At 47.3% G+C, this 14515-nt stretch overlaps 1 pseudogene across 1 annotated transcript in view; it reads left to right on the top strand.

Annotated features, from left to right (window-relative positions):
- LOC311139967 overlaps positions 1-14515 on the top strand; it is a 61706-nt pseudogene that overhangs the window by 945 nt on the left and 46246 nt on the right. The window contains exons 2-6 of the transcript XR_014615497.1: positions 409-485; positions 7192-7486; positions 7810-7964; positions 13050-13332; positions 13898-14067. The product of XR_014615497.1 is annotated as an uncharacterized misc_RNA (transcript). The remainder of the gene's footprint in view (positions 1-408; positions 486-7191; positions 7487-7809; positions 7965-13049; positions 13333-13897; positions 14068-14515) is intronic.

The raw sequence follows: 14515 nt of genomic DNA, 5'->3' as shown, positions 1-14515 counted from the left end.
ATAATTTTTTCAATAAAAACATGGTGGAAATCTGAGCGGGTCAAGAATAACACGTCAACCACGTTACACATAGATGATAGGCTAGAATAAAAAAAACTAAAAAACAATTAAGTTAAACATGTGCTCTTAATGACAGAATGTTAAAATGAGTTAAAATGAATAGTAAAAAAAAATAATCTAAATTACACTGTCCAAAATGCACTCTCTTGGTGTTTATTGTTCTTCTTGAGAGGTGAGTAAAACAATATTTAAAATGTTTTTCTTTGTTCAAGTGAGCTGAATTTATTAAAATTATCAATTGTGTGATTGAATTGCAGCCTAACAGATTGTTTCAGTGTTTGTGTCAATGTTTCTGTGGACTGGTTCCTATCAGACCATTTGTTGACTTGCTCTGTGCCTTTCCTACAGGATGATGAGATCAACCATGATGTTCCTCTTGTTGACTCTCCTGGGACTGGCAGGCTCTATTGGTGCGACTGTCCCAAGTAATTACATCTTTAATTCCATTTCCTCCTGTTAACTGACAGATATACAGCCTGGTCTCAGAGCATGTCATATTATTCTGCACGTAAATCCGAAATGCTCCATTTAGTATGATATATTACGTTTGGTATGGTTACATAAGACAGATGGTTACTTAAGGCAAAAAACTAAAGTAGGGTGGTTGGTTGGTTGGTTGGATGGATGGATGGACGTATAACACGAATGTCTAGCAACCCAAAGGTTGGGAGTTTGAATCCCATCATGTACAACTTTAGAAAAATTGCAACTTTTCAACTACTTACTACTTTTGAGCTACTTTGCAACTACCTAGCATGTTAGCTAACCCTAACATTAATCCGTTTCGACCAAACCTTCCCTTAACCCTTTAACCTAACTCCTAAACTTAACCTTAACCTTAACTCCTAAGCCTAACCCCTAGCCTAGCTAACGTTAGCGAGCTAGCTAATGTTAGCCACCTAGCTAGTATTTGTAACTTATCATACTTTTTTCAAATTCGTAACATATCATACATTTTGCAAATTCGGAACATATCATAGTTTGCAAATACGTAACATATAAAACGTTTAGCTAATTTTTAAAATATTGTAAGTTTTACAAATTCGTAACATATCATACTAAGTGTGTTATGCATTTACATACAGAATAATACGAAATGCTCTGAAACCAGGTTGAGATATAATGCCCTTTAGATTAACAGGTCAATGTCTCTTACTATGAAACGTGAGGTTATATTATATGTCAATGTATTTATGACACCAACAGGCAGATTTATGTACTAGGATCACAGTCCGGGGCCTTGGCGTAAAAAAATTATGAAAGCGTTACGGAGCCGATTAAAGCATCAAATTTGGTAGGGATGCTCTTTGGGATGTATTAATTGTCCCCAACGATGAAATCGGGGAGGGGACTGTGGATCGGTCTGCGTCTGTCCGTCCGTCCATCTGTCCGTTCGTTAGTCACACCCGATATCTCAGACACCACTGGGCCGATTTTGAACAAACTTGTGTGAATGATGCGTCTTGCCATAGAGATCCGGCATTTACAAAATTACATTGATTGGCCCAAGGCGGGAGCTATAGCAATGAACTGAAATGTGTGAGTCATACCAGAGAGCGAAGTGAGAGGGATAACTGGGACCAAAATCTGTGGTGTTTTTTCTTTGGCACATGACATGGAGTACAGGGAGTGGACTAGCTAAAGAGACTGGTACCCAGGCTAATCACCTTCCATTTTTGAAGAATTTTCTGAGCAGCCAATTGAGTATCTGGTCAATATAATGGATAATCTGTGGTCACACAAGATAACATACATTTGTTTGTCACATGCGATATCTCAATTGGCCCAATTGGCACTGCATCCATTCTGGGGGAAGAGATGTTGTTGATATTAGAAGGGGTGCCCAAAAATGGGGGCATGGCACCACTATTTCATTTTTTTACATAATATAGCTGACAATACGGAATCAGATTTTGGAAATGTGATATCACTGTTGACTTTTTGTAGCCATGTACATGTATAATACAAATCTTGTGTATTTGTAAACTGACAGAACTGGCCTGGAAACACCCCGACTCAACCTGTAAACCACTCAAATGTGGTTTGAATCACCTCAACAAATGTTCAAAAGGTTAAAAACATAATGTTATCAAGTTTAAAAATTGCCAACACACCCAAGGAGTTGTATTATGTAGCTTATTTATGTAGCTAAAAACATTTCTCCCCACGCTGCAGACGTCTGTATCGGTCCGCTAATACAGGAGAAGGAAAGACCAAGTGCACTACTATTATGAGAAAAAATTTTTCCCGCACTGCAGAGGGCTATATTGGTCCGTTAATACAGGCAAGACCGTCACGCTCATTAGGTAGGATTAGACAGCCGCCTATGGAGGCAGATTGAAGAGGCCTTTTCTGTAGCCTACAGGCTGGAGATAAAATGTATGAAAATACAATGAGATAGACACTTTTTAGATCATGCAGGTTTCTCCGATCATAGCGTAACCTAAATGGCGGCCAATCAAAACAAAATGTGCTGACACGTTAACAAACAACATATCCTAAAAACAGGACAGCAGTCTTTTTTGGGTGCATTCCAGACCTTGATTTGGCTCAAACATAGATGTCTATGTTCGGTTCAGATTTGGGGTGGTTCGGACCGGCCTTGATTTTAATGTCCATGGACATCGATTTTTGGTCCGGTCCGGACCAAATCTGAACTAATTCTAGATGTCTATGTTTGGTTCAGTTTTTGTCTGGTCTGGACCAGTCTTGATTTGCCCCAAACATAAATGTCTAAATTATGTCTTTTCAACTTTAATTCAGAACCGAAAATTTACCTGATTTCAACGTCCAGAAAATAGGTATTTTCAACGTCTGGAAAATACTTATTTTAGACTTATTTTCAACGCCATTTGTATTACTGGGACTATTCTAGTTTTGTGGGGTTGCAATATTGAATACAGGAGTAGCAAAGGCCCAGTACACTACTTTTGAAAAACAAAGGGAAAGTTGTAAGGTGCTGGGTATGCCCATGCTGGGGTTGCCAATTTCAGGGACAGCAGACTCATTCTCGAAGGCAGCACGCTTGACCGAAACCAGGCACAGTCATCAATTTACTTTCCTTTCATTGTCAAAACTCCTGAAAGATGCTTGGTTGTTGGAGTCCACATGCTCTTCTTTTGATACATGGAAAGCAGAAAGCAGGTATCCAACCTTCCAGCTTTGGAACTTTGTTCTTGAATTTGAAAGACTGACCGTGCACACAGAACTAGAGATTTTGGTCTTTGTGTTGATAAGATGCCTTGACACCCTGGTTCTTTGCACTGGACATAATAAACTACGCAAGGTGGAATCCTATCCACATTCGAGACATGAAAGCTCTACCAGCTAAAATCAGAGAAGAATTCTCAGACTTCTGGGTCCTGCCAAAAACACAAAACAAGTCCTAATACATGCCACTTGACCAGGCCCATGAGCAAAACTATTAGCTGGTAAAAAGGAACAGGGGGAGCCATTGGTCTAACAGAGAACCCCACTGCCTTCCAGAGATGGATGGTAGCAGGACCTGAGCAGACCAGACTACTGGTTGATTTTGAATTTAAGCTTTTGAATTTAGAGTCCCCTTTTAAAACAAAATCTTGAACACGAGCAAAGTTCATCACAAAAGCAAACATTCAAAAAACAAGTAGCCAACTGTGCAACACAATCTCAAGCATTGGGATTCCATTCCTGGATAAATATCCAGAGCTTCTGGTTTTGGATACACTTAATTGTGCAAGTAAAGATGCCATTACCACTGTCTGCACCATTGAGCAACTAGGCACTTACAAACTACTACAATTGCTCAGAGAAAAAGTTTTTGTTTAACAAGTAATACTTTCTTTCTCTAAAAGGTAGGGGTCAAAATGATTGATTCTTATAAATAAAGTAGTCAAAAGTTTAGTGTTTGGTCCCATATTCCTAGCACACAATGACTACATCAAACTTTTGACAATACAAACTTGATGGATACATTTGCAGTTTGTTTTGATTGTGTTTCAGATTATTTTGTGCCCAATAGACATGAATAGTAAATGCATTGTGTCATTTTGGAGTCTCTTTTACTGCAAATAAGAATATATGTTTCTAAACACTTCTACATTAATGTGGATGCTACAATGATTACGGGTAAACCTCAATGAATCGTGAATAATGATGAGTGAGAAAGTTACAGAGGATCAAAGATCATACCCCCAAGCAGGGCTCTAAAGTGCGACCATTTTTGGTTGCATATGCTCCTAAATATGTTGCTGTGCGACCTGTCATTTTAATTTGAAATGTGCGCCTAGAAAAATAATCACCCAGATACAAATTGTTGTAATGATTAGGCTTCGCTGTTTTTGAGTGAACTGGAGATAAACTTTAGCACAGATTCATTACTGTCATCGTTGCACCATTACTACAGTGAAAACTGAACTAACTAAAACTAGGTTTCTAGCACAAACAGGTAAAAATATATTATCATATTACCGTGCATACTGTCGTCTTTTTCTTCCTATTATGAATTAGCTATACATTCATAAACCATTTGGCAAGATGTCCCAAAACAACTCACGGGGCATTTGTTTACACCTTGTTCAGTCATGTAACATCATTAGCTAGTTAGCTAACAATCTGGTTACTGAATTAACACTATATACAAACATTTGTGGGCACAGAAAGAAAGGAAAAGGGATAGCTTCTTCGGGAAATCAATTAATTCAATAGGTAGTGCTTTTACACAATATAGAAACCTAATATTTCAAAAATGACTGTAATTTCAATGACAGGTTTTTGTCTCAACATTTTAGCTTTTTATAATAAATCAATGTCTTTATAGGGTTAAAATATTAGTTCATAGGGCACAAAAGTAGCTAGACATTCATATAGGCCCAATATAGGCTATATCTCAATCAATTAAAACAATCTTATTTTCTGGTGCTCCTAAATGTTATGTTGTGCTCCTAACTTTTTAAAGTTGTGAGCACCAGTGCTACCAATGTAAAATGTTAATCAAGAGCCCTGCCCCCAAGATATGTTAATCTCTCACCATTACCAATAACAGGGAAGGTTTGTTAAAAGTATGGCCCTTTCTTAAACAAGCCATACAAAGCTGGTTACAATTTCAATTTTATCCTCCAGAAAAGACAGAACAAATATTACAACAAATATTATGGTTAAACTCAAATATACTGATTGATTTAAAAAAACATTCTTTATGGATTTTTTAAAAATTCAAATGGTATTATATTTATTAATGATATTATGACTTACAGTGCCTTCGGAATGTATTCAGACCCTTTGACTTTTTCCACATTTTATTACGTTACAGCCTTATTCTAAAAGTCTTTGGGGACCTTTAACAGAATGTAACTGTCAGAACGGGTGTTGAATGTGGAGGATGAGGGCTGCAGTAGATAAATCAGATAGGGGGGAGTGAAGCCTAAGAGGGTTTAATAAATAAGCATCAACCAGTGGGTCTTGCGACGGGTATACAGAGATGACCAGTTCCACAGAGATTATATAATTTTGGACCCCACTGTACATTATGCACTTAGCAAAATAATTCCATCTGCACTGTTATTTTAGTTGTCAGTTAATCTGACTATTCTCTGATCATTGATTTTACTGTGGGGATGTTTTTCATCGGCAGGGACTGCAAAACTGGTCAGAATTGAAGGAATAATGTAAGGCGCTAAATACAGGGAAAATCTTGAGGGAAACCTGTTTCAGTCTTCCAGAGATTTGAGACTGGGACGGAGGTTCACCTTCCAGCAGGGCAATGACCCTAAGCATACTGCTAAAGCAACACTTGAGTGGTTTAAGGGGAAACATTTAAATGTCTTGGAATGGCCTAGTCAAAGCCCAGACCTCAATCCAATTGAGAATCTGTGGTATGACTTAAAGATTGCTGTAGACCAGCGGAACCCATCCAACTTGAAGGAGCTGGAGCAGTTTTGCCTTGAAGAATGGGTAAAAATCCCAGTGGTTAGATGTGCCAAGCTTATAGAGACATACCCCAAGAGACTTGCAGCCGTAATTGCTGCAAAAGGTGTCTTTACAAAGTATTGACTTTGGGGTTGTGAATAGTTATGCACGCTCAAGTTTTCTGTTTTTTTTTCTTATTTCTTGTTTGTTTCACACAAAAAAATGTATCTTGCATCTTCAAAGTGGTAGGCATGTTGTGTAAATCAAATGATTCAACCCCCCAAAAAATCAATTTTAAATTCCAGGTTGTAAGGCAACAAAATAGGAAAAATGCCAAGGGAGGTGAATACTTTCGCAAGCCACTGTAAAATATATATTGATTTGTTTAACCCTGTTTTGGTTACTACATGACTCCATATGTGTTATTTCATAGTTTTGTTGTCTTCACTATTATTCTACAATGTAGAAAATATTAAAAATAAAGAAACACCCTTGAATGAGTAGGTGTTCTAAAACTTTTGACCGGTAGTGTATATATATATATATATATAATATATCTTCTTCTTTGGAGTTTAAGGGCGGTTGGCATCCAATTTGTTGCATTACCACCCCCAACTGGACTATGATATAAATCAATTTTACTTTGTGATACAAAATAAAGCAAATAAAAATAAATATTATTAATAATAATAATAATAATATATAAAAACACCCTTCCAACTAACCCTACATTCATTAAAAACCCATTACCCCATTCCACTACTTTGACCCTATCTGCTCCTGCACCATGCCAACGGCCTGGGAGGACGGGACACCACCACTCAACACACACTGTAACTCTTCTGAAGTAAAATCTTGTATGTCCAAATACTTCTCTGTAGCTGCCACCACAAAATCTATTTTCTATGATTTTCGTTCCATTTCTGCAGTACAGTTGATAACCATTGCAATGAAAGCTAAGAAGCCAACCTTACTGTATCACTCGTTGGCCTATCCCTCTGTGCTGGCACAGATCTACTACTATAGATTCATTACCGTCTACATCGGTGGCCATTTTGAATTCCGCATCCTCGTTAAGTTTGCAATGAGCACCCTTTCTAGGATGTTCATATCACCTGAGGAATGTTTGTACCAAATGTCATGCTTTAATCCATGACATTTTAGATTAGAAAACTATGTTATTCTGTTTTGACTGCATCATTAAATTGCTCCTCTATACTCACTCAATTATATATTTCACTGCAGGAAATCTTGCCTTGCGTGGAAAAGCTACACAGTCAGACCTCATCGTGAACCCATGGCACGGTTTTAGTCACGCCTCCAATGCCATTGATGGGAACCGCGATTCACATTTTCATCATGGGTCCTGCACTGCCACTGATGAATCCACTAACCCCTGGTGGAGAGTGGACCTGCTTGATACCTACATGGTCACCTCCGTCACCATCACCAACAGAGGGGATGCTTTTCCTGAGAGGCTTAACGGGGCTGAGATACGAATAGGAAATTCTTTAGTGGACAATGCCATTCATAACCCTCTGTGAGTCAAGATACTGTGTTTAAAAAAAATTGTATATACAATGTGTTGCTACTGTTTATATCCTTGAAGAGTTAAATTAGAGTGACCACAGTATAAATAGCAGACATACTGTATATACAAACCCATGCAGGCAGGACAGATAGAATCAAGCAATGCTGGTGAAAAGATTCAACCCCACTCATAGGTTACCACCAGACCAGAGGCACAGTTGTAGACATCAGCATAGCATCTCCTGTGCCTTGTTTATTTAGTTTAAATAAAGTTATATAGTATATGATGCAGTATCTTAACAGAGGTCAGTAAAAAACAATTTCTCTCTCCAGGGCTAAAACAATTGCCTCTGTGCCAGCTGGCAGTTCTATCACCCTGGACTTTGACCCAGGCTTTGAAGGACGTTATGTGACTGTAGTTCTACCAGGCCAGCAAAGACTTCTGACACTCTGTGAAGTGGAGGTTTATGGCTACCTTGCTCCAACTGGTAATAACTTATATTAATATATATATATATATATATATATATATATTCTCTGTAATCATAGTCTAAACATTATCCACTCTTCTTAAAGTAACCTCTATGATTACAGTGCATGAATATGCTTACACAAGTTCAAACAAGTGTTTGATAAGATGACTTATGACAGTTATTGTCACGATCGTTGTATGAAGCAGACCAAGGCGCAGCGTGATATGCGTACATCTTTTAATGAGTACTATTACAATACAAAACAACAAAACGATACGTGAAGTCCTAAGGTTAACAAACACAAACCTCTCCGGAACAAGATCCCACAAATGACAAGTGCACAACAGGCTACCTAAGTATGGTTCCCAATCAGAGACAACAAGACACAGCTGCCTCCGATTGGGAACCACCCCGGCCAACACAGAAACACACGATCTAGAAAAGAACACATAGAAAACAAAACATAGACACTACACATATAAACTAACACCCTGGCTCAACATATAAGAGTCCCCAGAGCCAGGGCGTGACAGTACCCCCCCCCCAAAGGCGCGGACTGCGACCGCGCCAACTAAACCCAACAGGGGAGGGGCCGGGTGGGCATTCCGCCTCGGAGGCGGATCCGGCTCCGGGCGTGACCACCACCCTCTTACTACCCCCCCGTAGCGCCCCTGCTCTGGTCCCGCTGGCTGGAGCTGGACTGGACATCGGTGGAGCGGATTGCTTAAGTTCCGGTGTGGAGCAGCTGACCGGTACCTGACCAGGCACCGGTGAAACAGGCACGGGCTGTGCCGGACTGACGACGCGCACCACTAGCTTGGTGCGGGGAGCAGGTACAGGCCAGACCGGGCTGACGACGCGCACTACTGGCTTGGTGCGGGGAGCAGGAACAGGCCGGACCGGGCTGACGACGCGCACCACAGGCTTGGTGCAGGGAGCAGGAACAGGCCGGGCCGGGCTGGCGACGCGCACCACAGGCTTGGTGCGAGGGGCAGGAACAGGCCGGGCCGGGCTGGCGACGCGCACCACTGGCTTGGTGCGGGGAGCATGAACGGGCCGGACCGGGCTGGCGACGCGCACCACTGGCTTGGTGCGGGGAGCAGGAACGGGCCGGGCCGGGCTGGCGACGTGCACCACTGGCTTGGTGCGGGGAGCAGGACAGGCCGGACCGGGCTGGCGACGCGCACCACAGGCTTGGTGCGAGAGCAGGAACAGGCCGGGCCTGGCTGGCGACGCGCACAACAGGCTTGGTGCGAGAGCAGGAACAGGCCGGGCCTGGCTGGCGACGCGCACAACAGGCTTGGTGCGAGGGGCAGGAACAGGCCGGGCCGGGCTGGCGACGCGCACCACAGGCTTGGTGCAAGGGGCAGGAACAGGCCGGGCCGGGCTGGCGATGCGCACCACAGGCTTGGTGCGAGGGGCAGGAACAGGCCGGGCCGGGCTGGCGACGCGCACCACTGGCTTGGTGCAAGGGGCAGGAACGGGCCGGGCTGGCGACGCGCACCACTGGCTTGGTGCGAGGGGCAGGAACGGGCCGGGCCGGGCTGGCGACACGCACCACTGGCTTGGTGCGAGGGGCAGGAACGGGTCGGGCCGGACTGGGAACACGCACCACTAACTTAGTGCGGGGAGCAGGAACGGGTCGGGCCGTGCTGGGAACACGCACCATTAACTTAGTGCGGGGAGCAGGAACGGGTCGGGCCGTTCTGGGAACACGCACCACTAACTTAGTGCGGGGAGCAGGAACGGGTCGGGCCGGACTGGGAACACGCACCACTAACTTAGTGCGGGGAGCAGGAACGGGTCGGGCCGTACTGGGAACACGCAGCACTAACTTAGTGCGGGGAGCAGGAACGGGTCGGGCCGTACTGGGAACACGCACCACTAACTTAGTGCGGGGAGCAGGAACGGGTCGGGCCGTACTGGGAACACGCACCACTAACTTAGTGCGGGGAGCAGGAACGGGTCGGGCCGGACTGGGAACACGCACCACTAACTTAGTGCGGGAAGCAGGAACGGGTTGGGCCGTACTGGGAACACGCACCACTAACTTAGTGCGGGGAGCAGGTACGCGCCGGACCGGGCTGACGACGCGCACCACTGGCTTGGTGCGGGGAGCAGGAACAGGCCGGACCGGGCTGACGACGCACACCACAGGCTTGGTGCGGGGAGCAGGAACGGGCCGGGCCGGGCTGGCGACGCGCACCATAGGCTTGGTGCGAGGGGCAGGAACGGGCCGGGCCGGGCTGGCGACGCGCACCACTGGCTTGGTGCGGGGACCAGGAACGGGCCGGACCGGGCTGGCGACGCACACCACTGGCTTGGTGCGGGGAGCAGGCACAGGCCGGACCGGGCTGGCGACGCGCACCACAGGCTTGGTGCGAGTGGCAGGAACAGGCCGGACCGTGCTGGCGACGCGCACCACAGGCTTGGTGCGAGGGGCAGGAACAGGCCGGGCCGGGCTGGCGACGCGCACCACAGGCTTGGTGCGAGGGGCAGGAACAGGCCGGGCCGGGCTGGCGACGCACACCACAGGCTTGGTGCGAGAGCAGGAACGGGCCGGGCCGGGCTGGCAACGCGCACCACTGGCTTGGTGTGAGGGGCAGGAACGGGCAGGGCCGGGCTGGCGACGCGCACCACTGGCTTGGTGCGAGGGGCAGGAACGGGCCGGGCCGGCGACGCGCACCACTGGCTTGGTGCGAGGGGCAGGAACGGGTCGGGCCGGGCTCGCGATGCGCACCACTGGCTTGGTGCGAGGGGCAGGAACGGGTCGGGCCAGACTGGGAAAACGCACCACTAACTTAGTGCGGGGAGCAGGAACGGGTCGGGCCGGATGGGAACACGCACCACTAACTTAGTGCGGGGAGCAGGAACGGGTCGGGCCGGACTGGGAACACGCACCACTAACTTAGTGCGGGGAGCAGGAACGGGTTGGGCCGTACTGGGAACACGCACCACTAACTTAGTGCGGGGAGCAGGAACGGGTTGGGCCGTACTGGGAACACGCACCACTAACTTAGTGCGGGGAGCAGGAACGGGTCGGGCCGTACTGGGAACACGCAGCACTAACTTAGTGCGGGGAGCAGGAACGGGTCGGGCCGTACTGGGAACACGCACCACTAACTTAGTGCGGGGAGCAGGAACGGGTCGGGCCGTACTGGGAACACGCACCACTAACTTAGTGCGGGGAGCAGGAACGGGTCGGGCCGGACTGGGAACACGCACCACTAACTTAGTGCGGGAAGCAGGAACGGGTTGGGCCGTGCTGGGAACACGCACCACTAACTTAGTGCGGGGAGCAGGTACGCGCCGGACCGGGCTGACGACGCGCACCACTGGCTTGGTGCGGGGAGCAGGAACAGGCCGGACCGGGCTGACGACGCGCACCACAGGCTTGGTGCGGGGAGCAGGAACGGGCCGGGCCGGGCTGGCGACGCGCACCATAGGCTTGGTGCGGGGGGCAGGAACGGGCCGGGCCGGGCTGGCGACGCGCACCACTGGCTTGGTGCGGGGACCAGGAACGGGCCGGACCGGGCTGGCGACGCGCACCACTGGCTTGGTGCGGGGAGCAGGCACAGGCCGGACCGGGCTGGCGATGCGCACCACAGGCTTGGTGCGAGTGGCAGGAACAGGTCGGACCGTGCTGGCGACGCGCACCACAGGCTTGGTGCGAGGGGCAGGAACGGGCCGGGCCGGGCTGGCGACGCGCACCACAGGCTTGGTGCGAGGGGCAGGAACAGGCCGGGCCGGGCTGGCGACGCACACCACAGGCTTGGTGCGAGAGCAGGAACGGGCCGGGCCGGGCTGGCAACGCGCACCACTGGCTTGGTGCGAGGGGCAGGAACGGGCCGGGCCGGGCTGGCGACGCGCACCACTGGATTGGTGCGAGGGGCAGGAACGGGCCGGGCCGGCGACGCGCACCACTGGCTTGGTGCGAGGGGCAGGAACGGGTCGGGCCGGGCTCGCGATGCGCACCACTGGCTTGGTGCGAGGGGCAGGAACGGGTCGGGCCAGACTGGGAACACGCACCACTAACTTAGTGCGGGGAGCAGGAACGGGTCGGGCCGGATGGGAACACGCACCACTAACTTAGTGCGGGGAGCAGGAACGGGTCGGGCCGGACTGGGAACACGCACCACTAACTTGCTGCGGGGAGCAGGAACGGGTTGGGCCGTACTGGGAACACGCACCACTAACTTAGTGCGGGGAGCAGGTACGGGCCTGACCGTACTGGGAACACACACCACTGGCCTTGTGCGGGAATCAGGAACGGGCCGGACCGGACTGGTGACACACACCACTTGCTTGGTACGAGGAGCGGGACTGGGTTTCCTCATAAACCTCCGCTCCCTCTGCTGCCTACTCAGTTCCTCTCGCCGTGCCTCCACACTCCTTCTCCCTCCTGACCAATGGCCCCCGTAACCTGGTGGCCTCCTCTCCTAGTCCACCAACTCTCCATGTAGTTGCCTCCAGCAGCCCCGTCGTCCATGCCGTGTGTCCCCCCCCAAAAAAATTATTGGGGTTGCCTCTCGCCTGTCCGACGATGGCCCGGTTGGCGCCGCTTCTCCTCTCCTGCCTGGGCATCCTCCCTCATCGCCCTCCGGTAGCGGACGGCCTCCTCCTCGGTGATCTTCCCCCAACCGAGGAGGACATCCACAAACGTTACCTCCGGCGTTTTCTCCTGGACACGCTGCTTGGTCCTTATTTGGTGGGATCTTCTGTCACGATCGTCGTAATGAGTGGACCAAGGCGCAGCGTGATATGCGTACATCTTTTAATGAGTACTATTACAATACAAAACAACAAAACGATACGTGAAGTCCTAAGGTTAACTAACACAAACCTCTCCGGAACAAGATCCCACAAATGACAAGTGCACAACAGGCTGCCTAAGTATGGTTCCCAATCAGAGACAACAAGACACAGCTGCCTCCGATTGGGAACCACCCCGGCCAACACAGAAACACACGATCTAGAAAAGAACACATAGAAAACAAAACATAGACACTACACATATAAACTAACACCCTGGCTCAACATATAAGAGTCCCCAGAGCCAGGGCGTGACAGTTATTGTGCATTATGCTCTATTTTGTCCAGGAGATAATGTGGCTCTATATGGAAAGGCCACCCAGTCGTCTTTGTATGAGTTTGGCATGCCCAGCAACGCTATTGACGGGAACCGCAACGCTATTTGGATAGGAGGGTCCTGCACCCACACTCTCGAGGACATGAACGCCTGGTGGAGGGTGGACCTTCTGAAGACCTACAAAGTGTTCTCCATCACCATTACCAACACAGTCGACACTGTTCCCAGCAGACTCAATGGAGCTGAGATTCGCATTGGAAACTCCCTGGCAAACAACGGCATCAACAATCCCAGGTGAATTACTGTAGTAGAGTTGAGGTCCTTTTTATAGGTTTTAAAGATTAGTTGAAGCAAAAAAGGATGGAAAACCAACCTAGCCAATCAGGACCCAAGTTGGAACTATAACCATATTCGTACATTTATCCTGGCTAAGGTACTTACCAGGTACCTTAAATGGGCAATCTGCGAATGGTACATCCATTTTTTGACTTTTAAATTAATGATTTTATACCCATTGATTGTTGAAGTATATAGCTCATAAATACCTCATGAGCTTAGTTCAGAACCCAAAATATAAACTTGTTTTACTCCAATGTTTGTAAACAATGTAGATGTAAATTGACACGGTATAGTCTCAAAACACTGTTTTGAATCATGGTTGGTCAGTACTTGCATCCATAGCTTTGAAAGAGGTTACATTAATCTAGCCTCATCCCTCAGTTTTTTTTACCAAAACAGTTGCGGGGTGCCGCTTTGTTATTGTTTGAACTGCAGATGGGCGGCTAGAGATAGCGGCTAGATATCAATTTGAAATTGAGCAGAAGTTGATATAGTAGTTTGTTTATCTTTTATCCTGCAGGTGTGCTGTGATCTCCTCTATCCCAGGTGGCAATTCAAGCACCTTCCAGTGTAATGGCATGGAGGGTCGATATGTCAACGTGGTCATTCCAGGGAGGAAGGAGTACCTGACCTTGTGTGAGGTGGAGGTGTACGGGTCACCCCTGGATGGGACTGGGCCTACATGTAACTAAATCAGATCATAAAGTCTTAACAGCACCCTGCAATGTTTTGGGGGCTGTATTGTCTTACAGAAAACAATTAAACATTTTTTGTATACTTTCACTATGTTAATTATCAAAAATGTGTATTTACTTTCAGTATACAAAAACGAATTTGGTACACTATTCTGGAAGTTCTTTTTGCACACTGTTTTTGGACGTTTGGGTATAAATTGGCCAACATTTTTTGTAAAACTTTTAGCCTAATTATTGGTTAGATGGTTATCATTAATAACTAGAAAAACATGTAAAGCTGTAATACTAATGCTATTATGTTAGAATTAATGGTCTCACTTTAAATGACGTTCAGATGATAAAGGCTTCGTAAAGCCTTCATAATGCCTTCATAAGCACTACATAAATCTGTTACAAAGCATCTATGACCGTATGTCATCCTTTATAAAGGGTTCATAAATGTG

This window comes from Coregonus lavaretus (genome assembly GCF_964263955.1).
Source record: "Coregonus lavaretus genome assembly, chromosome: 13".
Taxonomy (NCBI): domain Eukaryota; kingdom Metazoa; phylum Chordata; class Actinopteri; order Salmoniformes; family Salmonidae; genus Coregonus; species Coregonus lavaretus.
Note: the sequence above shows the minus strand (reverse complement) of the source record. Positions and strands in the feature narration are given on the sequence as shown.